The 25,837-nt window shown below is 46.7% G+C and overlaps 1 protein-coding gene across 1 annotated transcript in view; it reads right to left on the bottom strand.

Moving 5' to 3' along the window:
• Positions 1-5,145: 5,145 nt before the first annotated feature.
• CCN4 (cellular communication network factor 4) overlaps positions 5,146-25,837 on the bottom strand; it is a 967,918-nt gene continuing 947,226 nt past the window's right edge. Inside the window, exon 6 of the transcript XR_009449612.1 lies at positions 5,146-5,186. The gene's annotated coding sequence lies outside the window, so the exon portion shown is untranslated. The remainder of the gene's footprint in view (positions 5,187-25,837) is intronic.

The following is a 25,837-nucleotide window of genomic DNA, read 5'->3' as shown; positions in this document are numbered from 1 at the left end:
GTGGCTCCCTCTCATTTCCTTAGACTCGCAGCGGTTCTCAACCTGTGGGTCGCGACCCCTGAAAATACATCCTGCATATCAGATATTTACATTACGATTCACAACAGTAGCAACATTACAGTTATGAAGTAGCAACAAAAGTAATTCTATGGTTGGGTCACAACATGAGGAACTGCATTAAAGGGCCGCGGCGTTAGGAAGGTTGAGAACCATTCCTAGAGCATCCTTTCTGGCTCTGACGAGCAGGGAGGGGCCTGAGCTTTCTGAACTTGCATGGACCTGTTGCGCGCAGGCTCTGAGAACACTGGCGTGTGTAACCCTGTAATTCATTCCTCCGCCCATCCTGGGGAGAGAAATGATCTCACCTTCCCACAGGATGCAGTTTAGACTCAAAGGTGAGCAACTTGGTAGGGACCACAGAGATGGTAAGAAGCTGAGTCAGGATTTCAAACCAGGTTTCCCAGGCCCGAGGCCCACACGGGAAGGGAAGGCGTTGTCCAGGGTAATTGCTGCTTAAAACAGGCAGCATTTTTCTCTCTCGCCTCCCCAGGGACCCCAGCTTCATTAGGATGCGGTGCCTTCGCCTCAGGTGACTCGTTAGGCATGCCAGTGCCATGCTTTTTATTTGTCAGCAATTCCGGTTAACTTACTCTTTCTAGTAAAATCCTTTCTAGCAAAAGTCTTTTCTCTGGCAAAAATGCAACAAAAACTGAAAGGCGGTAGGGGAGCGGGGGGCAAGATTAGAAAGGTTGAAAAGGGAAACGAGATAACTAAGGAAGAACAGTCCCCTGAAGCCCGAATTCCCCTCTCAGGGGAGCTATTGTGAAAGGGCCAGGTTGGCAGGAATGAAAAGGAAGATCCTTTTTTATTAAGCTCACCTGGATAACATGATCTCCTCAGAGGGGCTTATGAAGACATTCGCACACAGGAAACTTGTCTCCATGGACCCACTGTTATTGAATTTCCTCAGCTCTCCATCAGATTGTGAAACCCTGCCTGTTCCTCCATCACCACTTCAATCAGACCCCACGTCCATCAGGCTCCAGCGCGGACGCGGTTCTCTCGGCTGCTGGGAATGGGTAGGAAGTGCGTGTCCCGTGAGGAAGCTGCTGGGAATGGGTAGGAATAGGGTGTCCCTTGAGGAGGCGCCGGAGTCCTGGGCTCCCAGATCCCCCAGGACCCAGAGGAAGAAGTAGAAAGGCTATTGGCAGTTCTCTCACCACAGACCCTCAGTGATTTAGGTGGCAATGACCCACCCTCCGAGTCAACACCCTTGCCATCCTGCCGTCTGTCCTCAGCCTGCACTGGGCGCCCGTGTGGTTATTCAGCCCACACCCCTCGGGGAAGGGAGCCAGCCACCCTGAGAGGGGACGTCAAAGTGGGGGGAGGTGCAGATTGCTGTCCTCGGGAGCCAGGGAGTCAAATGTGGTGGCTGCAAGGAGACACCTCTGTGGATTCCTGGGCTGAGGCTGGAGGACGGCCCTGGCCTTCACTCCCTGGGACTCAAAGGGTTTTGCTGGTGGACAGTGGGCTGCTAGGCTGCAAAGTTTTACAAATTGAATAAATGCTAGACTGTTTCTCCCAGACCTGCCATTGTCCTATGCTCATTCACTCATTCATTCATTCATTCATTCATTCATTCATTCATTCATTCAGTGAGCCAGTCTTCCAGTAGACAACACAGCTGAGCCTCCCTGACGTGCCAGTGGAATGCAGGTGTAGGATGTAAAGGCGGACATCACAGACACAGTTTTTGCACTTTGCACTCATTCCAATGAAGAGTGAATCTAAGCAAAGAATTTGACATAAATACATGAGTTCAGAGTATGGATGTTACACAGAAAGCCATAGGGAAGGGAAACAAGAAAAAAACTCTCAACGCTTTTACGTTCAAAATATAACAATGCCTTTTCCTTCTTTGGGGATGGAAGGGCCACATGGCTGAAATCACATATCGGCCTGTGTGATTTCCACCAAACGTGTCCATCCAGACAATCAAAGTAATTTGTTGGTGTCTAAACACTGTCCTGTCACAAGTCACTGACAGCATGTGCTGAACCGTCAGAGGGAAGAGCTGGCCCTGTGGGTAGAGCTGGGGGAGTCATTGAAAGTTAAGGAGCTATGTCCCCTTCACTGGACAGGCCTCTGGGAGTTCTGTTCTCCACCCTTCCCTAAACATCCTGTCGTAGTCACTGTCTGGGGAGCAGGAGCACATCTGTCTGTGGTAGAGCCCTTCAAGACCATCGTTGTCCACACTTCACAGCCACTTGGATCTCCAGGGCGCCATTTCCATGGGAATGGGTCTGTCTCTTCAGGTCACCTTGAGCTTACTTCCCCTTCCTCACCATCCCCCCACCTCTGTGCTCTTTCCTGCCTGGGCTGTCTCTTCTGGAGCGATCATAGCTCTCTGGGCTTTGGGATGGACAAAGTGCAGCCCTCGTCCTGGGAGGGGAGTGTGCAGCGCTGCCTAATGAAGGATGGGGGCTCTGGAGGTATTTCTGAGTGAGCATCCTGATTCCATTCCCCGGTGTCTGGTCTTAGGAAAAGCCTTGGACTCCCCTGGGTCATGGCAAACGTGAAATGGGAAAGCATTCCTACCTAACAACATTGTTTAGAGTTTGAAATCCCAAAGTACCTTCTCAAAATGTGGTGCACAGTGGGCAGTTAATATATGTTACTTCTGCTCTCGGCCTCATTCTTAACTTAATGTCATGAGCCATTAGTGATCTTGACCTATCTATTCCAGTTCTCCTTCTAGGCACGTGGCATAACGTTGTTTCCCTGTCTCTGAAAGTTCACCTTGGCCATGTGATGGTGATGACCTATGAATTATAAATGATATACACCGCGTCCACCACCTGGCCTTCCCTCTGCGGCAGCGACCCTGTGGTATACATCAGATTGGAATCTTTGGCAGTGGATGCTTGAGTAGCTGGATCCCTCCATGAGCTGGGTTGACATGAAATATGAGTAAGAGCAAGGCTTTTGTTGTGATAAGCCACTGAGATTTTATTTAATCACAGCGTAGCCTCAATGTCCTGATTGATTCAGGCAGGGTCTACCTTGACCTTCTCTTTCATTTTATTTTTCACCAAAAAGGCTGGCTTTCACTATTCTCTTCTGTTTTCTTGGAACCCCAGAGGAGCGTGGGAGCAATCTGATCATGTAAGTGAATGATTTATCACTCCCGTTTGGCCCTAAGCAAGGATTCACCTTGGACCATTCATCTCTCAAGGTATAATTGGACTTAAAATTAAAACTGCATTACCTTCCAACTCATTGAGAGGAAACTGGTGGTTTTGACTTAAACAGCAGTTTGAAGCAAGGTATCTCTTAGGGGCCTGTGACAAATTATTCCAGCCTGTTACCCTGGGAGCCAGCATGAGAAAAGCATCATTTTTGAAATGGTACCCAATTAAGCCTGAGCTCCTAAGGACAGACTGTCAGATTGGGGGGAGACAGTAGGGTGGACTCCATGGCACTCCCCACTCTGGCTCAAGCTGCTTCTGTTGTGTGTATGTGTTTCATCATGAGATTTTATTTGAAAATGGCCTTCGTTGCTAATAGGAGGCTCCTGCAAAAGGCATGGAAAAAAGAGGGTGTGTTTCAGAAACATGGGAACAGACCTAGGTCAGCGTAAGGTTCAATGGGACCCTGACAGCTGAGAGTGGTCGTGGATCAGCCCCCCTCCCTGTCTCTGTCCCAGTTCATCTTGGTCATGACCCTGAGTGCAGGGATGAGGTTAAGGTAGAATTCTCTGAGCAGAGCAGCTGTCATCATCGGCTTCAGTTTGGAAGCCAAGGTGTAGACAGACTCACCTCCTTGCTGCTCACAGCGTGGACTGTAGGCGTGTCCTCTAGGTTCTCTAGAGCAGCGGTCGCCAACCTTTCGCACCTCACGGACAGCCAGTGGTCCCCACTGGTTGGCGACCACTGCTCTAGAGGGCAGCTGCTGACATGGAGTTCAGGGCAAAAGCGTAGCACCTGTGAATGGAAAAGACAGGGCTGCTAAGGTGGGAGGACCACAGGAAGTGCATGTGTGGCCGTGTCTCTGTCCACCCAATGGGAGGCCAGGGCAGAGACTGTTGGTTAAAAGCGTCTCGCTGGGGTTGCAGTGGCCTGACCTTGGGCCAGTATCATGCTTGGTTATTGGAGGAGAGAGGTACTCAGTGAAGACCACGGCCTCAGTCTGAGCCTTGAGGTGGACCATGAAGGAGGCTGCCAGTTAACCACATTCCTCACCAGCGGGCAGTGCAGCGAGCCCTATCTTGAGAAGAGACCTGAACCGTGTGCCTCAGTGTCCGCCATGGTGGCCACGCAGCCTGGGCACCCCTGGAAGATGTGGAACATGAGTCCCCAGGAGACATCCTGCATCATGGAGATCTGTAGTTGAGCCAGATCTCCAGGTGATTCCGTTTGTACATCAGGGTGTGAGAAGCACAGAATTGCATCCAGAGAATAAAAGGAGGCAGGTGAAGTTTGTGGCTGGTGAGAGATCCAGAGTTCCTAGAAGTCATGGCAGACTGAGAGCTGAGTGCAGAATTGCTTACAAATTCTAGACTGAATGAGAAGTTCTAAACTGCAGGAGGAGCTGGCCAAATGTACAATTTCTAGACTTCAAACCCAAAGAAGCATATCTGGAGTGGGCCCAGTGCTCTGCATTTCAACAAATGCTTAGGCAGTTCTGCAGTAACTGACTTTTCATCCTTTGACAAACCCTGACCTTATGATGGGAATTCTATACCTGGCCTTCCTTGCCATGTGCAGATAGCTGAGGGGCTTTGAACAAATATATATATTCTTAGGTGACCCCTGTGAAAGGGTCGTTCGACCCCCAAAGGAGTCGCGACCCACAGGTTGAGAACCACTACTCTAGAAGATGCTTCAGGAAGTGCTGGCATGCTCTAAAGATGGTCCAGGAAGTGCTGGCATGGTCTAGAACAGCGGTTCTCAACCTGTGGGTCGCGACCCCTTTGTGGGTCACCTAAGACCATTGGAAAACACATATATAATTACATATTGTTTTTGTGATTAATCACTATGCTTTAATTATGTTCAATTTGTAACAGTGAAAATACATCCTGCATATCAGATATTTACATTACAATTCATAACAGTAGCAAAATTACAGTTATGAAGTAGCAATGAAAATAATTTTATGGTTGGGGGTCACCACAACATGAGGAACTGTATTACAGGGTCGCGGCATTAGGAAGGTTGAGAACCACTGCTCTAGAAGATGGTCCAGGAAGTGCTGGCATGCTCTACAGGGTGGTCCAGGAAGTGCTGAGCAGCTGCTCAGTGAAGTCCTTTTTTAATTGTTGACTTATTCTCGACCTCTCTGGGACGCTGGAAAGATAGTGGTTATGCATATCCTGGATTCTGTAGCACTGCACATTTTATCTCAGGTAGGTAGTTTTATTGAATCTTCTCCACAATCGGTAGTTTATAGATGGGGAAAATGAAGCTCCTAGTAACTAAGGAAGCTGTGCTATGGCGTACACCCTGTAGGTCACAGATCTAATGGAATCCAAGTCTAGACTTCAAACATGGTTTCTTTCCCTACTGTTGCAGTTTATATAAGAAGAACCAGGAGGCTCCTCTACAGAAAAGTGAAATTTTAGGGCTCAAAACCAATACAAACACTTTAAGCAAATCCAATAATGCCCATCTACTTTAGAAAGTAATTGTATTGATTAACCAATTTATAATTAAGAAACCACACAGTAAACTCACTAACTTGGAGATGAAAGCACAAAAAAGGGCCTGGTGTTTGCAGAAATGTTGCTGTGGATTAGTTGTTGTCAGCCTGGAGTTAGAAATGCATGAACTGCATGTGTGAGTGTGGAGCCACCATGTTCAAAATGAGAATGCCATGGAGCCACTCCACACCCAGGAGTGCGACTGTGACTAGGATAATCCTCAGGGTTGTTTTGTGTCTAAAGAATCACTTGGCTCCCAGGTCCATTCTTTCTCTTGTTTTCCCTTCCGCAGAAGTCATGTCTCTCGCAGTTTCTGGCGGGTTTCGATCTCTTTCTTTGTTTTTCCTATTGCGTGTCTTCAGTAGAGGAATGCGCCCCACAAGGAATGAGCTGCCAGGGAGCCTCCAGTTACTAACACAAGTCGAGGAGGGACCCTGTTTTACACGGTGTTTCACTGCTTCATTGCTAAGATGCTGCGAGAAGTGGACGTCCAGGTGTAAAAATAAGAAAGTCTACTTCTACAATTGCTGTGATAGAACATTTTCCAAGTTTAATAGACATGCAAGCATAACTAGTAAAATTCAGGGGGGAGAATCTTCATAAAACAAAAGCAAAAAACATCTGGTTGCAATAGCTTTCTTGCTTTAATAGAAGAATCTTTCCAAGCCTCCGTTAAGGCTTGAGACGCAGAGAGAGAGGAAGGGCATTGAGGGTGGAAAGACAAGCCACTCGCCATGTCCGCCCGGGCCGTGCTGTGCGCTGTTGTGGGAATCAGTGAGTGAGAGCAGGTCATCTAAAGGGTGTGGGGTACGGGCACCAGATCCATTCTTGGTCCCCTGCAAACCTGGGATCCCAGTTTTCAGTGAAGCGCGTGATGGGAGGGGAGGGACCCTCCTCAGAGGTTCTCAGGAGGGTCCCTCCTCCCAGGTTCTGAGCTAGCTCTGAAGCATTCGGTGGGATGATAGCCTAATCTCTCCACTCCTCCGTCTTCTTTTATGAAACGAAATACTTAGGCGGTAGAGCGGAGAAGACTCCTGCCAGAGCTGGCCTGGTTTTGAAAAAGAAAAATTTACCAAATAATAAAGAAATATTAGGTAAGGCGCGGAGAGAAGCCAATCACCAGCGTGTCGCGCTCCGCACAGGAATATAAACGGTTCCCCGGAGGTGCAGATGTTCATTACACTGTAGATACGCTTAGAAACGCACTTTCCCCTGATTTAGCGTCATGCTTAATTGTTCTGAAGACGAATGCCGCGCAGGCAGCCCTGCATGCGCTTTGTGGTGAGTTTACAAATGAGCGCAGCACTGATTTCCCCAGTGAAGCTTCTCTGCGGGAGGGAACGCTGGGTCTGCAGCCTCAAGACTCAGAAATGGAGGGATCGCCATGCTGGGAGCTCTCATTCTAAGAGTTACTTTTTTTTTTAAAGCACATACTTTGGGCCAGCTGAGCGCTAAACTCATAATGTATTGTTTCTAATGCTTAGAAAACTGTAGAGGAGAATTTAAAATCCCGTCTTGCAAACAAAGACAAGCTCTCAACGCAGGGACCTGAGTTGTGTGAGTGCTCTGTGGGAACTAAAAGGCAGAGTTCGCATCCAAAATCACTGCTACTTCACTCTTTCTCTAAAGAGCCGAAGTGGCCCTAACTGAGCACGTACTTTCCGCTCCAAACTGAGTCTCATGTGCTTATTTACTTTCTTAGCTGCAGCGCCGCTCAGGAGCTCATGTGACTAGCCCTGTTCTACTGAGTAGCAAACAATTTCCCGAGGTCACAGGGGATATGACCTTGAACCCGAGTGGAAGTCCTGAGCCCAGGCTCCCAGTGCAGTGCAGACCCAGGACAGGAAGTCAGGGCAGGGAATTGTTCTGACAGACGTGCTGAGACATCATTCAGAGGCAACTAGAAAGAGCGATGTTTGGTATGGGAACAGCTCTGCTCCATGAGATTTGCATTCGCATTCCTAGAGGGTATGAAGACACAGCTTTGGAAATGATCATTGTGATTCCCCAGGTAATTTATTTCTGAGCCTAACAACTCTGGGGACCTTTTTCTCTTAACAAACGAAGAAAAGGGCTGGACTGGGCTGTTGCGAGGTCCTAAGCCGGCAGTCAGGCCGTCTCCTGTACGGGTGGTGCGTGTTCTGTCAGACCTACCAGAGCAGATGGGAGCAGCACGCTGCTGAGAGGTGTAAAGACCTGTAGTTCCGATTCCAACTTCACTCATGTGCAAGCTGAGCATTTTATATCAGATACGAATGATAGTTTGTTTTATCCTTAAGATGTATGGGTAATAGAAACATCATCAAGCTTTTGGGAGGATTAACTAGATAATGCATGGAATACTAGCACAATGAAAGAATTCCCAGACTTTTTTTTTTAACCCTCACCCAAGGATATTTTTCCATTGAGTTTTAGAGAGAGCGGAAGACAGAGGGAAACATCAATGTGAGAGAAACACATTGATTGGTTACCTCCTGTACAGGCCCGACCAGAGAGGGCCCCGGGTGGGGAGAAGCCTGCAACTGAGGTACGTGCCCTTGACTGAAATTGAACCCAGGACCCTTCAGTCCACAGGTGGATGCTCTATCCACTGAGCCAAACTGGCTAGGGCAGAACTCCCAAACTTTTAATTCTCTTTCTCCCACCCGTCTTCCCTCTCTGTATAACAAATAGTTAAAAGAATAGCATGTTGCCTAAATATCACTGAGTCGACCAAGGGTTTCTTGAGCAAGGACATGTTGTTTTAAGTAGAGATGTCTCCTTGTATTTTGGAAGCTTGTAGTTAACCTCTCCTGACAGATAAACTCTCCTGACAATGCACTTGTGCCAGGGAAGCTAGTTTCTGACCTGCAGGAGTAATCCAGAGCCATTTGATATGCTAAGCACAGGTGACAAGTGCTGACAAGGTTAAGAAAATGATTTGACAGGAAATGAGGTAGTCTCTATTGAAAAGGAGAGTAAACCTTAGAGTTCTCTCTCCACAGAAGGATTATGTTTATGAAATCCACGGATAAAGGGCTCAGCAGAAAAGAAGCAGGGCAGGCGTGAGTTGTAAAAGACCATGAGCTCTGGTGCCACTGGGCTAGAACCTGAGTCCCAGATGTATCACTTGTGCAAACTGGGGAGCTGTACTGTGCGTGTACCAGTTAGCTACTGCTGCATAACAAAGCACCTCCGAGCTCACCGGCTTGAACGAAGAGCAGTTTTTGTTTTTGTTTTATTTCTCAGGGATCCGTGGCTGAGCACTGCAGTTCTACGGGTCTCAGCTGAGCTTGGCGGAGCTCACGCATCTGTCTTTGGTCAGTGGCAGGTCAATTGAGCAGCTTTTCTAATCTGTACTTGGCTTTCCCCAATACCTACGGCCTCAGCCTATAGAACTGGGCTGCCCAGGTCCGTTCTAGATGTCTCATCGCTGCCAAAGGCTGACTCATGCATGTTCCTACAGTGCAGGCAGAGAGGTAACAGGGAAAGGACCAAGCTTTATGGAAGCATAGGCCTGGACCTGAGAGACATGGTGCTCTACACTCAGGTCAGCCTGCATGAACAAGAACCAGACATCCACATTCCATCTGACTTCTCTTTTCTCACTAATTATGATTCTTAAGTAGGTTTGAAGACAACGTCTTTAGTGTTCAGATTATGTATTGATCACAATACTCTTTATGAAAATGTTATAAATAAACCAAACAAAAAGTAAACAACAAAGTGTTTGTTAGCTTTCACACCTGAAAACTTCAGGGATAGGTCTGACTTTGGTCAGGGCTGATCCAAGGGCTCCAGGGACATCTTCTCTGTGCACAGTCTTTCCAGCTGTTGCCTCAGCTCTCCACTGTGGCGGCCACGTGTGATGTTGCCTCCTTCTGTGTGGCGGAGAGACCGGCCACCAGCACTTCCTTAGAACTTTATTAACTCTGTGGGGTGGGGGAGAAGACTTCTTTTTTCCAAAACTCAGACAGATCCTACTATGAACTCCCATTGGCACCACTTGAATCACATACTCACCCAGGAACTTGGGTGAACCCGTGCAGTGGAGGAGCTGTGGATTCCTGAAGGAAAATCCAAGTGTTATCACCAAAAGAAGAGGGAAGAGAGAGAGGACAGCAGCAAATAGCAGATGTCTGTAACAAATGATCGATCTTACACCTGCATTTCTGCAGCATGCTGTCAATCACGCTGTGGCGATCGTGTTGTACCCTGACTTGCACACTATCCTATCAGTTCTTTGAGCACAAAGAAAATGAACTATATCTTGTCCTATCAGTGCCCTAGCCCTGAGCATGACACTGAGTTGGTCTTTGTTATCCATTTCAAAGAGACTTTGTTAGGAGTTTCCATCTCGGATTCCTTCCCTGGTTGTTGTTAAATTCAGAAAGGACATAGGCGTGATTCTCCTTCTTCCCAAGTTTTCTTACCTGGGGACGCAGCCCTGTGTTTTCATCTGTGCCATGGCCCTAGAGCAGTGATGGCGAACCTTTTGAGCTCGGCGTGCCAGCATTTTGAAAAACCCTAAACTAACTCTGGTGCCGTGTCACATATAGAAATTTTTTTTATATTTGCAACCATAGTAAAACAAAGACTTATATTTTTGATATTTATTTTATATATTTAAATGCCATTTAACAAAGAAAAATCAACCAAAAAAATAAGTTCGCGTGTCACCTCTGACACGCGTGTCATAGGTTCGCCATCACTGCCCTAGAGAGCTGGGGGATGCAGAGGCCTCCCTTTGCCCTGACGAGAGTTGTGTCAAGTAGCTCAGTCCTTGGGCTTATTCCACAAGATCCTCATCTCCAACCTGGACAGACTCAGACGTCTAGCCTCTTGAGGCGGCAGCAGATAAAAGAAGACAACTGTGAAGCCCACAGCAATCTTTCTATGCACCCAGTTCTGTCTGTGTACACTTTGGTCCGCTGTCCTAATTGCAGATGGTCTTGCAAACGGGTAAAGATCACCTGGCAGGAGCAGAACTGCGTGGCTGATGTCATGGTGCATCCTATCCACAGTGGAAGGAAGAGAGCAGAATCAGCAGGCAGGGCAAGCAGGCCTGATGCTGTGAGATATAGACCACATGGAGAGAAGAACTATTCATTTTCCCACTTCTACCTGAAGTTTGTAGATTCAATATGTAGCATAACTTTGTGCCCTTCATGCAAATCAGAATCCATTTTCCTGTGCTCTGAGGTCCTCTTTGGACTCTTGTTAAGTGTCTGTCGCCTCCATGATGACCAACTCTGTCAGGCCTCATCCGTCATGAGGCTGCCAAGTGGAAGTGGGACACACACACAGAGGGCCCACTACCCTGCAGGTTGAGGGAAAAGTAAATAAGAAAATTAGAAGCTCAGAAAAGGAGGCCACGTGCGACCGATATTCCCCTTGGGAGCTAGAGCCTTCAAAGGAGCAGAGCTGAATGCTGCCAGGATGAGAACAGAAAAGCCGGTGGGGGGGTTACCAGTATAATAATGAGAGGAGCCGCCCCAAGTACATCCCTCTTCAAGTCCCGCCCACTCTATAAGGAACAAAGCACTGTAGCATAGGGATTACATGTTTTTTTTTTCTTTGTTTTTTTTTAAATTAAATCTTTATTGTTCAGATTATTACATTTGTTCCTCTTTTTTTTCCCCCCATAACTCCCCTCCTCCCAGTTCCCGCCCCACCCTCCGCCCTCACTCCCCACCCACTATCCTCATCCATAGGTGCACGATTTTTGTCCAGTCTCTTCCCACATCTCCCACACCCCTTTCCCCCCCAAGAATAGTCAGTCCATTCCCTTTCTTTGTCCCTGATTCTATTATAATCAACAGTTCATTCTGTTCATCAGATTATTTATTCACTTGATTCTTAGATTCACTTGTTGATAGATGCATATTTGTTGTTCATAATTTGTATCTTTACCTTTTTCTTCCTCTTCCTCTTCTTAAAGGATACCTTTCAGCATTTCATATAATCCTGGTTTGGTGGTGATGAACTCCTTTAGCTTTTTCTTATCTGTGAAGCTCTTTATCTGACCTTCAATTCTGAATGATAGCTTTGCTGGATAAAGTAATCTTGGTTGTAGGTTCTTGGTATTCATCACTTTGAATATTTCTTGCCACTCCCTTCTGGCCTGCAAAGTTTCTGTTGAGAAATCAGCTGACAGTTGTATGGGTATTATTCCCTTGTAGGTAACTGAGTTTCTTTCTCTTGCTGTTTTTAAGATTCTCTCTTTATCTTTTGCTCTTGGCATTTTAATTATGATGTGTCTTGGTGTGGTCCTCTTTGGATTCCTTTTGTTTGGGGTTCTCCGCGCTTCTTGGACCTGTAAGTCCATTTCTTTCACCAGGTGGGGGAAGTTTTCTGTCATTATTTCTTCAAATAGGTTTTCAATATCTTGCTCTCTCTCATCTTCTGGCACCCCTATAATTCTGATGTTGGTACGCTTGAAGCTGTCCCAGAGGCTCCTTACACTATCCTCGCATTTTTGGATTCTTTTTTCATTTTGCTTTTCCGGTTGGATGTTTTTTGCTTCCTCGCATTTCAAATCATTGACTTGATTCTTGCGCTCCTCTGGTCTGCTGTCGGGCGTCTGTATAATATTCGTTATTTCAGTCCATGTATGCTTAATTTCTAGTTGGTTCCCCAATATAAGATCGAGGGTCTTATTAGTTTTCGTGTAGAGCTCATTAAGTTTATCGGCAGCTTCTAAACAGTTCTTGAGAGACCTTAAAAGTGTGGTTCTGAACTCTATATCTTCCATTGACAATTTTGTCCTGTTTCTTTGTCTCCGCATTTTGTTATGCTTCCTTGGTGCACCCCCTAGTGGTCTTTGTTCCCAGTCTTATAGTTAAATCTTGATTGTTGTAGCTAATTCCAGGGAGGGTTTGACCTCCAGGCCAAGTGGCTATGAGAATCAGCTGTGTCAGCAGTGAGAGAACTTCTGTCCTGTAGGGAGGTGCTAATCTAGCCTTTGCCTGAGGCTATCCGGCAAATGCCTCTGTGCAGGGCTTGGGCGGGGCGGGTCGCACAGGATCAACAGGGTGGGCTGGAGAGAGCAGTTATGGCGGCTCTCAGTCCTGTCCCCAGGGGCTCTGCCTCTCTGAGTCCCAGCACCCGCTGCAAAGCTCGGAGAGAAAGCTGCACTCACTCTGACCGAAGCCAGACAGTCCCGCTTCTCCCGTTTGAGTCTGGGTCCCTAAAGACTCACCCGGATCTGGTGCTCAGAGTCTGCGACTCCCTCCCGATTGAAAACAACAACCTCGCCCTCCGCCGCCAGCCCGCTCTGCGCACTCCGCACCTCAGAATTTGACTTCAGCACTGCGCCTCCTCTGAGTGTCCGTATGCGTTTCTCTTTCCTCCTAGTTGTAGGACTTCCACTCAGCCAGCGTTCCTGTGGTTCTGGGTGATGTCCCTTCCGTTTTTTGGTTTCACTTTTGAAGTAGTTGTTCAAAGCAGCAAACTCCGGCGTTAACCTATGCCGCCATCTTGGTTCTCCTCGGGATTACATGTTTTAAAGTGTGTGCCGCACCCTATAAGATAGAACTTAGCCCTTTTAGAAGGCGATCTCCAAGCTGACTCTGTAAGTGAGTCTTCAATAGACCTGCCCATTTTCCCACATGCTGAAGAGGCTTCACTGACACAGAAGTCATGGTTCAGAGCGTATTAATCAAATTAAACTAGGTGGCTCATTATTGAGCACCAAAGCCATCTCCATTTTGACCTCTGGTAAAAGGGCTCAATACATTCAAACACCCCAAGAGATAAATGTATAGAAACTGTTGATGGAAACCACATAATTCAGTTAATCCACTTAGTGAACTCAAGGTTTAGTCAGCTCATTCAAGTGTATATTGGATTTCAGGAAGAAATTGAATTGGAATTTATATTTCCTTGTCATTTGAATACTCTCTAGATTACAAAATCTTATGTGCAAGCTTCAAGAAATAGCATAAAGGAAGTCACCATCTGCTTTGAAATGTATTTCTTATTGGATTTTCCTTCCTTCCTCCTTTCCTTCCTTAACTTTCAAAATCCTGCAAACCCAGATTCTTCAGTAACAGATCACATCTGGTTTAACATCTGAAGAAGTCTGTAGGATTGGTTTCTGCTGAGTCATCTCTCCTTGGCTTGTAAATGTCCATCTTCTCACTGTGTCTTCAGTGGTCTTCCTTCCCCACAGTCTTCCTTCCGCATTCCCCCTTCTGGTAAGACACCACGCATATTTTATGAGAGTTCACCCTAAAGATGGCCTTTTAACTTAATTATCCCCCTAAAGAATGAATCTCTAAACACAGTCACATTCTGAGGCGCTGGGTGTTATGATTTCAACGCATGAATTTTGGGGACCGCATTTCAGCCAGTACCTGCTCTGTGTGGAAAGGTTCTACGACTTCTAATATTGCTCTTTTCCAAAGAAATCTGCTAAGACTTCACCCCAGGGCATGGCAGCCAGCTCTTCATCAAGACAGACACTAATCACGTGCTGTCTCTTACCTGGATCATTTCGCTCTATGTCAGTATTATTTGTTTGGGGACTTTCTCACCAGAATTTCAATTTCTTGAAGACATGCTCGGTTATTTATTTATTTATTTATTTTACCTAGAATTGTGCAAGCACACACAAGAATAAGTAATGATAGTTGTGGACTAAATCAATAAATAAGAAATTAATTCATAGGAAAACCAGTGAAAGTGTTTGGAAGCCCCAAGGAGACCATGGGCCCCTCCCTGAGTCCCTCTCTGTGCATGTGCCACAGGCCTCAGAAAGCTAAGCGTGGAGGCCAAAATAAAGGATAACCACTAGCACAAACTCCGAGTTAAAAAGCCAGGCCCTATGTACTACGTGCAACTCGTGGGCAGTCATCAGGCTATAATGATGAGACAGCAGGTTATTACCAAAGGAAGCAAAGGAGAGGGGACGATCAGAGGCAGGAAACGGTCCAGGAAGGCAGCAGCAGGCCGCATCTCCCTTCGATGATCAGAATACGGCTTCTTGTTACCAAGTTCTCACAACGATTCTACCAACCACGTCTGAGTTCCTGACTAGCCGGGATCCTCTTTGCAAGTGTTGGGAGGTGGCCGGCTTAGGTATCGGCAAGCTGGCCTTCCCGTCCACTCTGTCCTGTTCCCGTCCACCTGCTCTGGACTGCACGTCTCCGAAGCGGACGCCTTGGCGGAGGTCCATGGCAATCTCCCAGGAGAGAGAGAGGGTCATTAACACCGTGGGGAAGAGGGGCTCTGAGACTGTAACTCACATTAACGGGCTCTATCCTGGCTGCTCGCTCCGGGGCTGGGAATGCAGTGTGCTCACTCTGGTTTATTATAGCAGCATCCAAACGGGCTCTGTCGCGTAATCTCGATGACACTTTCATCAGTTTTGGGATTTTGAGTTGTTGTTTTTTGTAGAATTTAATTATATATTTCTTGCACTTTACCTTCTAGAAATTGGCCCAAAAGATGCGGGGCTGATCCAAGCAAAGCATTCTTCAGTTTGTTTTTTGTTTTGTTTGTGTGTTGTTTTTTTGTTTTGTGTTTGTTTGTGTGTTTTTTGCAATTAGAGCTTCAATAAAAATTCCTTTCAGAATCATGAAACTTTATTTACTGTGCACCTACTCTGTGCTGGATCATGGGAGCAGATGGAGACCTTGACAGTGAACTCTGTCACCTAAGCCTCAACATCTGGTCCAGGGATAGAGACAGAAACGTGGCAATAGGTATCTTTGTGCATCTGTGGAAAGTGTGATGATACAGAACAGGCAGGCCTCCATCACAAAGTATAGTATGTGGAAGGCAGGGAAGGCCGGGGAGGAATCTCTCCTGGAAATCTCCTTTGAACAAAGACTTGCAAGTTGAGTAAGACGTGCCTGGGGAGGTCTCCAGTTGCATCATGGGGCCAGTCATGGAAAGCTCTGACCTTGGGCCTCACGGAGGCATGACTCCCACGCTGCTGCCCACTTACCTGAGATGCATCTGTAGTGTATCCAGCTCCCTCGCTCTACGGCTGACCTTCTCTGTGCCTTGATTTCCTCTTCCTGCGAAATGGGAGTGATTATAGTAATTAATTCTCATATTTCTAGTGAGGATCATGATTATTAGAGTTAATACATCCCATGCGTTTGGAGCGATATCGATTATTTTAAGTGCTTAAAAAGTGTTAGAAGTTGTTGCCATTGCTATTTTTATCAGTTAATATAAATCTTCTGTCATGTTTCTCATACACATTGATTGAATTTGCACTAAAAATGAGGATGTAGCATCTTTTTCAGTCGAGTGAGAAAACGTCCATGAATTAGCTTATACATATGATGCTCAGTTGGACCATTTATCTTCTCATGCTATTGTCTGATTTCTCTATCCCATGTCAACAGTCTCTATCCCACGTTAGAGGGGTGTGGAGACAGGGGTTGGTCAGTCCTCTCCATGAATCAGGGGCATCGATAGCGGGAGCCTCAGGTGAGTCCCAGCAGAACTGCGTGCAGGGCCTAATGGTACACCGAGCAGAACAACTGCCCTCAGGGGCTGGCAGCCACATGTCCATCCGGGGCAGCATGGCCGTCATGGTGTGGACCTACATGGAAACTCGATCAATGTTAACAGTGCAAAAGTTAAAGGTGGAAATAGCGCTAAAGTGATCCCCAAGGTGTGAGTCAGTAGCAGCCACTTGTGTCCACTTAAATGAAAAAGCTCCCAGAGGCAGGTGATGTCTGGGGGAATAAATAGAAATGAGCTGAACAGAGAACAAAGAAGCGGTTGGAAAATCATTTCCGGGGTAGATTACAGCACAAACCAAGGCCCAGAAGACAGCACAACCCGGCAGATTTAGAGAACCAGACTAGTGCGGGGTGCCTGTGGCCTGTGAGGTAAAGAGCAGCGGTAGGCAGATGAGGGTGGAGAGGCAGCCGAGGGAGATAGCGAGGCTTTGGGCTGTTGTGCTAAGGACCCCATTAGGACGAACACTGTGGAAACACCCTGGTGAGGATCCTCTTGTCAGTTTTCTCCCAAAGTGACTACAAGCTCCTCGTTGACAGTGACTGCCTGTCCCCTAAGAGACGCTCTAGGGCCGCTAACAGGAGGAGTGCCATCGCTGAGACGTTACAGTGTGACACACACATGCGCGCACACACACACACACACACAGTCACAACAGGCTGGCTCACCAGAACATGGTATTTCTAACAAGGACTAAGAAACACAGGGAATTAGTTAATTAGGATACATTCCACAGGATGTTCAAGGTTTCAGGTTCCACATTTGCATCTTTCAAAGGCGTCATTCTGTCAGACAATATGCCCTGTGCTGTGTTTTCACATAAACACGTGTGGTCCAGTTCAGAGTTATCTCGGTTGCATGGAGCAGCTGTCCGAGAAACAGGACAGCCATTAAAAGCAGTTGAGTTAGATGCGGTCTACTTGCTTAAAGTATACAGTACCGAGTCATTCATCAGGCAGAGGTGTAAGTTACTACTTATTATGCAAATGTACCTGGAAATAGATATACAAATTAGGTGGCCTGTGAAGCAGTGTGTGACCACTTCTGCAAGAAGCTTAATAGCCAGTCGGTCTAAATATACATCACGATTCTAGATGAAGTCTGTATTCACGGCCCACAGAGAAATAAACACCGAAGCCTGTGACCAGGGAGTGAAGTGCTAGGATGTCCTCTTTTCCTTCACAGTGGTCTTCTCACTTCCCCTGTGATCATAAACAGGATGGCACTGCCTTCCCTGGGGAGTCCTTAGAATAAAACAGAGAGGGCCCTAGCCGGTTTGGCTTGGTGGAGAGCGTCGGCCGGCGGACTGAAAGGTCCCAGGTTCGATTCAGGTCAAGAGCACATGCCTGGGTTGTGAACTCGATCCCCAGTAGGGGCCATGCAGGAAGGAGCCAATCAATGATTCTCTCTCATCATTGATGTTTCTCTCTCTTTCTCTTCCCCTCCCTCCCTCCCTCCCCCCCCCTTCCTCTCTGAAATAAATAAATAAATATTTTATTTTTTTAATATATATATTTTTTATTATTACATGTGTAATGGGGGGATGAGGAAATATATATATTAAAAAAAAAATAAAACAGGGTATTTAAACCTGCTTAGTTAAGGTTCAATCAAGAGAGCAGACACAGCGTGAGTCCCAGCCAGTCCTGGCCTGGCGACTGGGCCACCCTTCCTGAGAGGACGGGGACTGTCTCGGGCACTGTCTCTGCCACTGTGGAGTGCGGCCAGGAAGGGCAGGGAGAAATCAGCTGGTGGGTGCGGTTCTCAGGGCTCCTTCCTCTGTGAATCGCAGCTAAGCATCAGGGTGTGAGCCTGAGTTGCTGTTGACCAGCAGGCACAGGGAGGGGGAGCTGAGGGCGGGGCCCCGGGCGGCCAGGACAGCTGCCCTCGCTTTTTCTCAACAACCTCTTCCTTCAGGTGTGTTTCTTTCCTAGTTAATGGAATTTATTTTTCTAGTACGTTTAGGTTTACAGAAAATTTGAACATAAAATACGGAGAGTTTCCATATACATCCTTTCTCCCACCCCACAGTTTTCCCTGTTGTTACTATCTTGTTCGGTATGGAACATTTGCTGCAATGGGTGGACCAATATTAATCATTATTATCAATTAAAGTCCATGTTTACATCAGGCCCCGCTCCTTGTGCTGTAGACCGGTGGGTTTTGACAGATGCACAGTGTACTGTGCTCACTGTTCAGCATCATGCAGAGCAGTCTCCGCGCCCTGAGAATCCCGTGCTCTGCTTCCTCATCTCCCCCTCCCGCCCCCTGATTCTGGCCACCCCTGATCTTCTCATTGTCTCACCTTTTCCAGAGCCTGTAGCCTGGCGGCATGCGCTAGGTCTCCATGTCCTTCCGCGGCTGCAGAGGCCATGGTATTGCTGGTGGAGACTGTCCCCGGTGCGGACAGACGACAGTCTGTTTATCCTTCCAAGTGCAGAAAGGCATCTTGGTTCTGAAGGGCGATTGTGAGCACCACCTTCAGACGTTACAGCCTGGGCTCCACTTCTGCCACCCAAACCCCACCCTGTTTTCTTGTGGCCAACACCAGTGCTGATTGCACAGGACAAAGAGTCCTGGGAAGGTTAGGTATAGCTTAGCCAGTTACAGGGCACCATCACCACAGCCCTTCTTGTCAGCTTGCCATCCAAACCCACCTCTCTTCACCCAGGTGACCCCCAGTACAGATCCTAGTGACATAGTTCTCATATCGAGCAAGATGGAGGAACCTCTCCTGCAAATAAAAACGTGCTCATCTTCTCCCTGAAAGAGAATGTCATGAGTCGTATGTCATTTTATTCATCTTTGGGTAATATTCATTCTTTTCCTAATGTGCCACATTACCTGTTAGATAAACATAAATACGAGGATATAAGGTTAATCACAGTGAACATACCTACATTTAACATTTGGGACGGGGGAAATATTGTTACTATAGTCACAATGTATCCATGTTAAAATTAAGAAGAAATACTCATAACTATTATAGTCTCATGTCTGCCACTGGTCACGTGTTTGCTAGAAATGTGTGTGCAACTGGTAGTTATAAATCCCTTCCATCTCTACTGTTCCCTAAAGAAACACCTTAGCTGTTGGTGGTTCCTTAACTAGTGGTTCCAAATGTTCGTTCCTGAAGGGTCTGGGCCATTGGCAGCCGCACGTGTATTGGGTTGTGTGGGGTTCTGTTAACATGATTATGACAGGACTTGGAAGTACTAAGAGGCATCCAGGTAGGTTCCCTGCAGTTGAGACATACTCTCTCCAATCTGCATTGTGTACAGCATCACTTTTCAACCTGTGCGCTGCAAGAATTCTTAAAACATGCAGTACCTGCCTAGTCGGGAGCGCTGACCTCTTCCCCTGAGATTGTCAAATAAAAAATGACAACAGCCAGCACAACAGTGTGAATGCTCTGCATTGAACCATAAATATATAGGTCATATAATAGACTTGCATCTAATTGGTCACATGGCACAATAAGGTTGTGTTTAATTGGTTAATGCTTGGTACCAGAAATCCTTATATGCAAGTATAGGCACCTGATTTTTTAAAAAGTCACTTTGGAGCAAAAAGGATAGGTAATTACTATTATTTTTTTGTAGTAAATTAATCAAAATTATACCTATTTTTTGTCAGATCAGTGAAAAATGTGTTATATTTGTTGGTGTGCCACAGAATTTTAGTTATTAGTTTATGTGTGCCATGAGTTGTAAAAGGTTGAAAACCACGGATGTATAGCAACTCAATACTTCCTTGATAATCAAGATCAATCACTTCATCCAGGAAAATAATTTGTTTTTTCTGCTTGGTTCACTGGCCTGAGGAGCAGAAAGTGGTCAAATTACACCCCAACTTTCCAGTTTAATATACTATTGCTGTGTTCCCTGATGAGAACATTACTTTTTTAGGCACAAAAATTTTTAACCCGGCAGAGCCCAAAGTTGGGATAAGAAGGAAAGATTTTACTAGTGGGTCATAGAGTTAATAATGAGATGAGTCACCCCCATTGTCTCTCCTTGATTTTAGACCTATCGGTCCCTGCTCGGATAGACATAGTACCAATTGTTATGCTAGTTGATTCATCTTAGAAAACACCGCACCACGCTGTAAGCCATCGGCACAGTGCTGGCACGGTGACTGACCCTCCAGGAAGGCCATTCGATGTATCTCCCCGCCTCTCTGCTTTCAGGTGATGGGGAACCCCGAAAGACAAAGTGAATTACCTGAGCAAAAAGGCACCGTTTCACTTCATATTCTGTAAAATGAGTTCCTTGGCCATGATGTTCCAGTGGAATTCCATGGTAACAAAGAGGGTATCTTCTGAGTCCACAGTGGTGGTTTTGACACAGCACTTCGGGCATAGGAAATGGTAGATGAAACTATTGCCCCATCCTGGGTAGAGATCGTCAAGCATAACCAGCCTCGCGTAGGTGGATGCCTGGTCCCTCTGGGGAATGATGTGGTGTGTGATGTTAGCAGGTTGGCCATGCAGCTGGGGCTGTAGCCACATCAGCCCAGGTGAGCGGGAGCTATGATGCTTCGCTCATGTGTATCTTCCACTTCTGTTGCCATTTCCATGTTGTTCATAAGCCCATTCTGTAAGGATGATATAGGGTGGATCAATTTGTTCAAATTCTTCTCTTCTGAGATCACTGTCTGGTGAGCTTTCACAGGCACATATCTTTACATTTTGTTTATATTTTAAAAAATGTAACTACTAGGGGCCATGAGGCTGTGGTGGGCACAGGAATGGGTCTCAGTCCATTCTCAGCCCTGCCCGGCCCCTCCCACCCCGGCCACCAGTCCCCTCTCTGCCAGCAGCCCCATCCCGCCACCCCTACCCACTAATGGCACCAGCACCGCTCGCACCTGCTGATGGCGTGGATCAATTGGGGCCGACACTGTCAGCAGGGACGAGTAGTGGCTGCTGCCCAGATTGCCCCTCAGGAGCAGGGGGAGGTGGAGAAGCCCTCAGGGGCGATGGAGGCCAGGCTGGCAGCCACTGATGGTGCTGAGCGATCAGGGCCAGCGCTGGCAGTAGGTGCAAGAGGTGACTGCTGTCCCTGATCATCCCTCAGGAGCAGGGGGAGGTGGAAAAGCCCAAGGGGTGATCAGGGCCAGCAGCCACTGCTGGCACCTGCTGACGGCGCTGAGTGATTGGGGCCAGTGCCAGCAGCAGGTGCGAGTGCCAGGTGGGACCATGGTGTCCAGGAGCAAAGAATTTTCAGTAAACATCAGAGGCTTGCCCCGATGACAGCAACCGGCACCCTGCCTTGTTCTGGTGCCCCCATTCACCTACTTCACCATCCCACCATGGCCCATACCTGCCACGTCCCGCACTCTGCCACCTGCTGCCGACATCTGCCATGTTTTACGCTCGCCCCCTGGTGGTCAGCGCACGTCATAGCAACCGGTTCAGTGATTCTGTGGTTCGGTCTATTCGTATATCAGGGTTTTATATATATGGATAGATTTTCCCCTACATCTCCATGTAATACAATTTTCCAATTGTATTTTTTCTTCAGGGCAGTCCAAGGAACTTTTTGATTCCTTAACTAGATGATGAAGCTGGGATTTAAATATCTCAGCTGAACATTTTCACATCCCAAGTTCTTCAGCAGACAGAAAGCAACCCGTAAGAACATGCTACTATTTACTCTGCTGAATGCATCCTATGGTAGAAAATCCTTGGTCAACCAACAGCTTGCCTCGGTGGGTACTGGTAGTCTCAGAGGCGATGATGTATGTAGCAGTCCTGTCACAGAAAATGTGAACTGTCAGTGTCCCTTTTGTAACTGGCAACACCAACATTAGAAGCTTAAAATATGATTGCATCAGAGAACCAATTCCGGATTCTCATCTTTACATTCATGTTTCCCGGGACACACTCTTAGGACTGATAATTGTATAGAATGCACCCAGAGATGTAAGCAGCTGAATATTTTAAGTCACTTAGTATTGAAATTAAGTGCCACACAATTGTGGGGGGAGCTGGGGAAATGAAGGTCGGAAAAGAATAAGAAGCCTGTTACCAAACAGCCAGGGCCTGGGGGGAAAGTTGAAGATTGCAGGGAGCTCGACCTGTCTGCTTTCTGAGGTGCCACTGGCAGTGGGGGTGGGGTTGGAAGCCTGTATCCCTTCTGCGTCTCTGGGTTAGGGAGACTGGCCGTCCCCTCGCAGCCAGCAGGCCTGGCATCTGAGAGGCAGGGCTGCACGTGCCTCATCAAGGAGTAGAAGCTCACTGATGAGCAGAGGGCGTGAGCCACACCACCACTCAGTCAGGTCTAATGAGACTCGCAGGGCCCACGCTCCACGACAGAAGGCCCGTGCTTTCCAAGTGTACACAGACATTTAGCAGGAAAACCCGTAGTCTCCGTCATGAAACGAGTCTTAATGAATTTACAGAAAGGCAACGAATGAAGCCCATTCTCTGACCACAGCTGAATTAACTTAGAAATCCACAAGAGGAAAATCTCAAGAAATACCCCCAATATTTGCAACTTCAATAACAACCTTCTAAATAAAATTAAGGTTGAGTCCATCGAATTTTTCAATCTTTTTCTGTATCAGTTTTGCTTTTTGTGTCTTTTAAAACAAAGCTCCCTTACACTAACATCATAAATGTATTCTCATATAATGTCTTTAAACACTTCTGAAGTTCTTTAGAAAGGTTGTGTTCTTTTAATGACTTATTCATTTGTGTAAATATATGAAATGTTGGTCAATGTCATTTGTTCTCCAAATATGTGACTACATGATCCCAAATGACCCCCTGGTTCACTGACTCCGTTCCTAAGGATCTGAAAGGCAGGGCCTCCCTGGCCTGCCTTGTAGCTAATACATGGTCCGCCTCGCTAGGGGGCACCATTCCCACAGAGGTCAGTAGGGACTGCACCTCTTAGGGTTGTGTGACAGGTATCTCCCTCTCAGATGTCAACAATGAGCTGACTACAAAAGCATGAGGATTGATTTATGGTTCTCTTTTCTATTCTAACAATCAGTTTGTATGTTCCTTACATTAATATCACTTTCCTATAGTTACTTAAACTTAATTTTTTTAAATTTCTAATTAAACTAATCTTGTATTTTGTTGAAATATTAGCCTCTTCTATTCTTATACATTGTCTCTTCCATGTGAATTTTAAAAACACTTTGTCAAACTCCATGAAGACTCCCATTGGGATTGGGTTGGGATTGCTTTGGATGTATGGATCAATTTGGGGAGGAACAAGGTCTTTACAGTATTGATTCCTGTCATCCTTGAACCGGCTAGATTTCTTCATTTACTCGGTGTGCCTTTTAGCTGTCTAGTTAGACGAGCATACTTTGTTTTCCTCTCATAACATTTCAAGAGGTGAAATACACGGATATAGTTTCTCATTTGGAATCTTGCTCACATTTTTGGCATTAAAATCTTTTTGTTGAAGCTTGGCCTTTTGTTATTTTTGTTAACATATTGCTAAATTGTATTATTAACGCAGGGATGCTCATTATCTAAGTATTCATAATTTGAGTCAACATTTAAGGTTGCCTAGGAGCTGTGTGTGTGTGTGCCTTCTTACAAACCTTCCTTCCGGTCATCTGTAGATGCTTCCTCTCTTGGGCTTTCTTTGAATTGCCTTTACGCTGCTGAGTCAAGGCGGTATTTGTTTCCATTTCAGTGACATTTTATATTTCATTAGAGCAGGCACCCCTCGGTTTATAGAGGCGGGATCTGTTCTAATCTTCCTGTGGATGCCACTTATTTATCAGAAATTTTACTCTGTGTTACACATAAATACTCCACATGAGAGACAGCGTGGAAGGGGAGGCTTGGGAGTTCAACCTGGGCCTATTTTGTATCTTTGCCTCTAAAAAGCCATGGAATGTTGGGAAACTTGCTGTATGAAAGTGCAACCAAAGGAAGTAAGATATTAGCCGTAAATAGTATACAGAGTTTTGTACAGGGGGTGGGATTCACAGGTGATGAAAAAGGCGGGGAGGTGAGGAGTGGAGACTGAGGCGAGGATGGCATTAGCTGGAGCGGGAGCCTTTCTATCTGATGGCTGGGGGGGGGGGAGTGGGGGGGGGCAGAGGAAGGTGCTGGGAGGGCAGTCTGTTCTATGACCTGAAAGGAGGAAGCGAGGGGCACCTGCCTGCTGAGCAGGAGGCTCACACAGCACCAGCAGCTGCGGCATCCGCTGTCACAAATGCACCTCAAACACGAAAGGTTAACAGTAGGGAATTGTGAGCTCAGGTTGGGGGCGAGCGAGTAGATGGGACATTTCTGCTCACTTTTTCTATGAATCTAAACTGCTCTGAGAAACAAAGTCAGTTAATTTTAAAAAGTAGTGCCCTGTGGGGAAAACTTGCTTTTTCTGCTTCTTTCACTAAGAGTTAAAGCCTCTCTCTCTGTCCATTAAATCTGGCCTTGATCACGCGAGGTGACGTGCCCAGTAGCACATCACAGGTGAAAAAGCAAGAGGTTTGAAACGTGCTCCTGGCCTGGGGATTGTCCTCTCTGTTGCGAGGAACTCTTTTGCCACCAAGAGGAGCAGCGCAGGCTGGTCTAACGAGAGACAGGGTCACAGAACAGAGACAAGCCATACCAGCTGGAGCCGTCGACCACCCTACCCCTTTGCTGCCTGAGACCAAGTGATCCCAGCAGGAGAAAGACCCTCCTCCTCCCAGCCTGTGTTGACAACCTACAGAGTTATAAGTAAATAAGCTGAGTGCGGGGGGTTGTCACACAGCAATGGATTGGGCCACAGTGCTCCCGCCAGCAAAGTGTGACCCCGAGAAGGCCACTGCACAGTGTGGTCCCATTTTTCTTTTCTTTTTCTTTTTTTAAAATATATTTTTATTGATTTTTTACAGAGAGGAGGGGAGAGGGATAGAGAGTTAGAAACATCGATCAGCTGCCTCCTGCATGACCCCTACTGGGGACGTGCCCGCAACCAAGGTACATGCCCTTGACCGGAATCGAACCTGGGACCCTTCAGTCCGCAGGCCGACGCTCTATCCACTGAGCCAAACCGGTTAGGGCAGCCCCATTTTTCTTGTGTTGACCTTTAAGTAGCAGAGCAGGGAGCTGGGAGAGGCTACATATATTTCTAGCTTCTTCCAACTCTGCAAGGTTATGATTATGCAGAAGGAAGTTTGACTTTCCCCCCACTTTTTCCTGTAAAATTATTCAAAGATTCTTTTTCCCTTTCCAAAGAATCTAGCTTGGAGGACTATTTATAAATATCTCATTACGGCAGTGCAGACCTCCCGTCAGTGATATGCGCTCCAAACATCTACATTATAAACTTTACAAGAGGTTCAGAGAGCTCTCAGGGCTGACAGCTGGGTCAGTACTGACGGTGCCTGTGGCCAGAGTTGCCATCAGCGCAGCGCACTGCAGGGAAAGGCTTGGGTCTAAGATCTGAATGATTTCGGTTTGAATACAGCCCTGTGGCACTGATTCTGAGAAAAACAGTCAGTATGTGGTTAATGTAGAGGCACCTGTAAACATACACGGATAGCTTCCCCTCAACTAGTGTCCAGGGAAAGACAATTGAAGATCACGAGACATCATTCCTCGGCCATTCAAGGAGCAGAACTTGAGAAGTAAACATCCCAGTGGTTAAGGCGGTTGTGCATCAGTAGAATGTCTCAAACAATACAGAAACCCTGGAAGTATCTCAAATCCTC

Source organism: Myotis daubentonii, chromosome 17 (assembly GCF_963259705.1).
Source record: "Myotis daubentonii chromosome 17, mMyoDau2.1, whole genome shotgun sequence".
In the NCBI taxonomy this organism is placed as follows: Eukaryota; Metazoa; Chordata; class Mammalia; order Chiroptera; family Vespertilionidae; genus Myotis; species Myotis daubentonii.
This window is presented reverse-complemented; position numbering and strand designations above follow the sequence as displayed.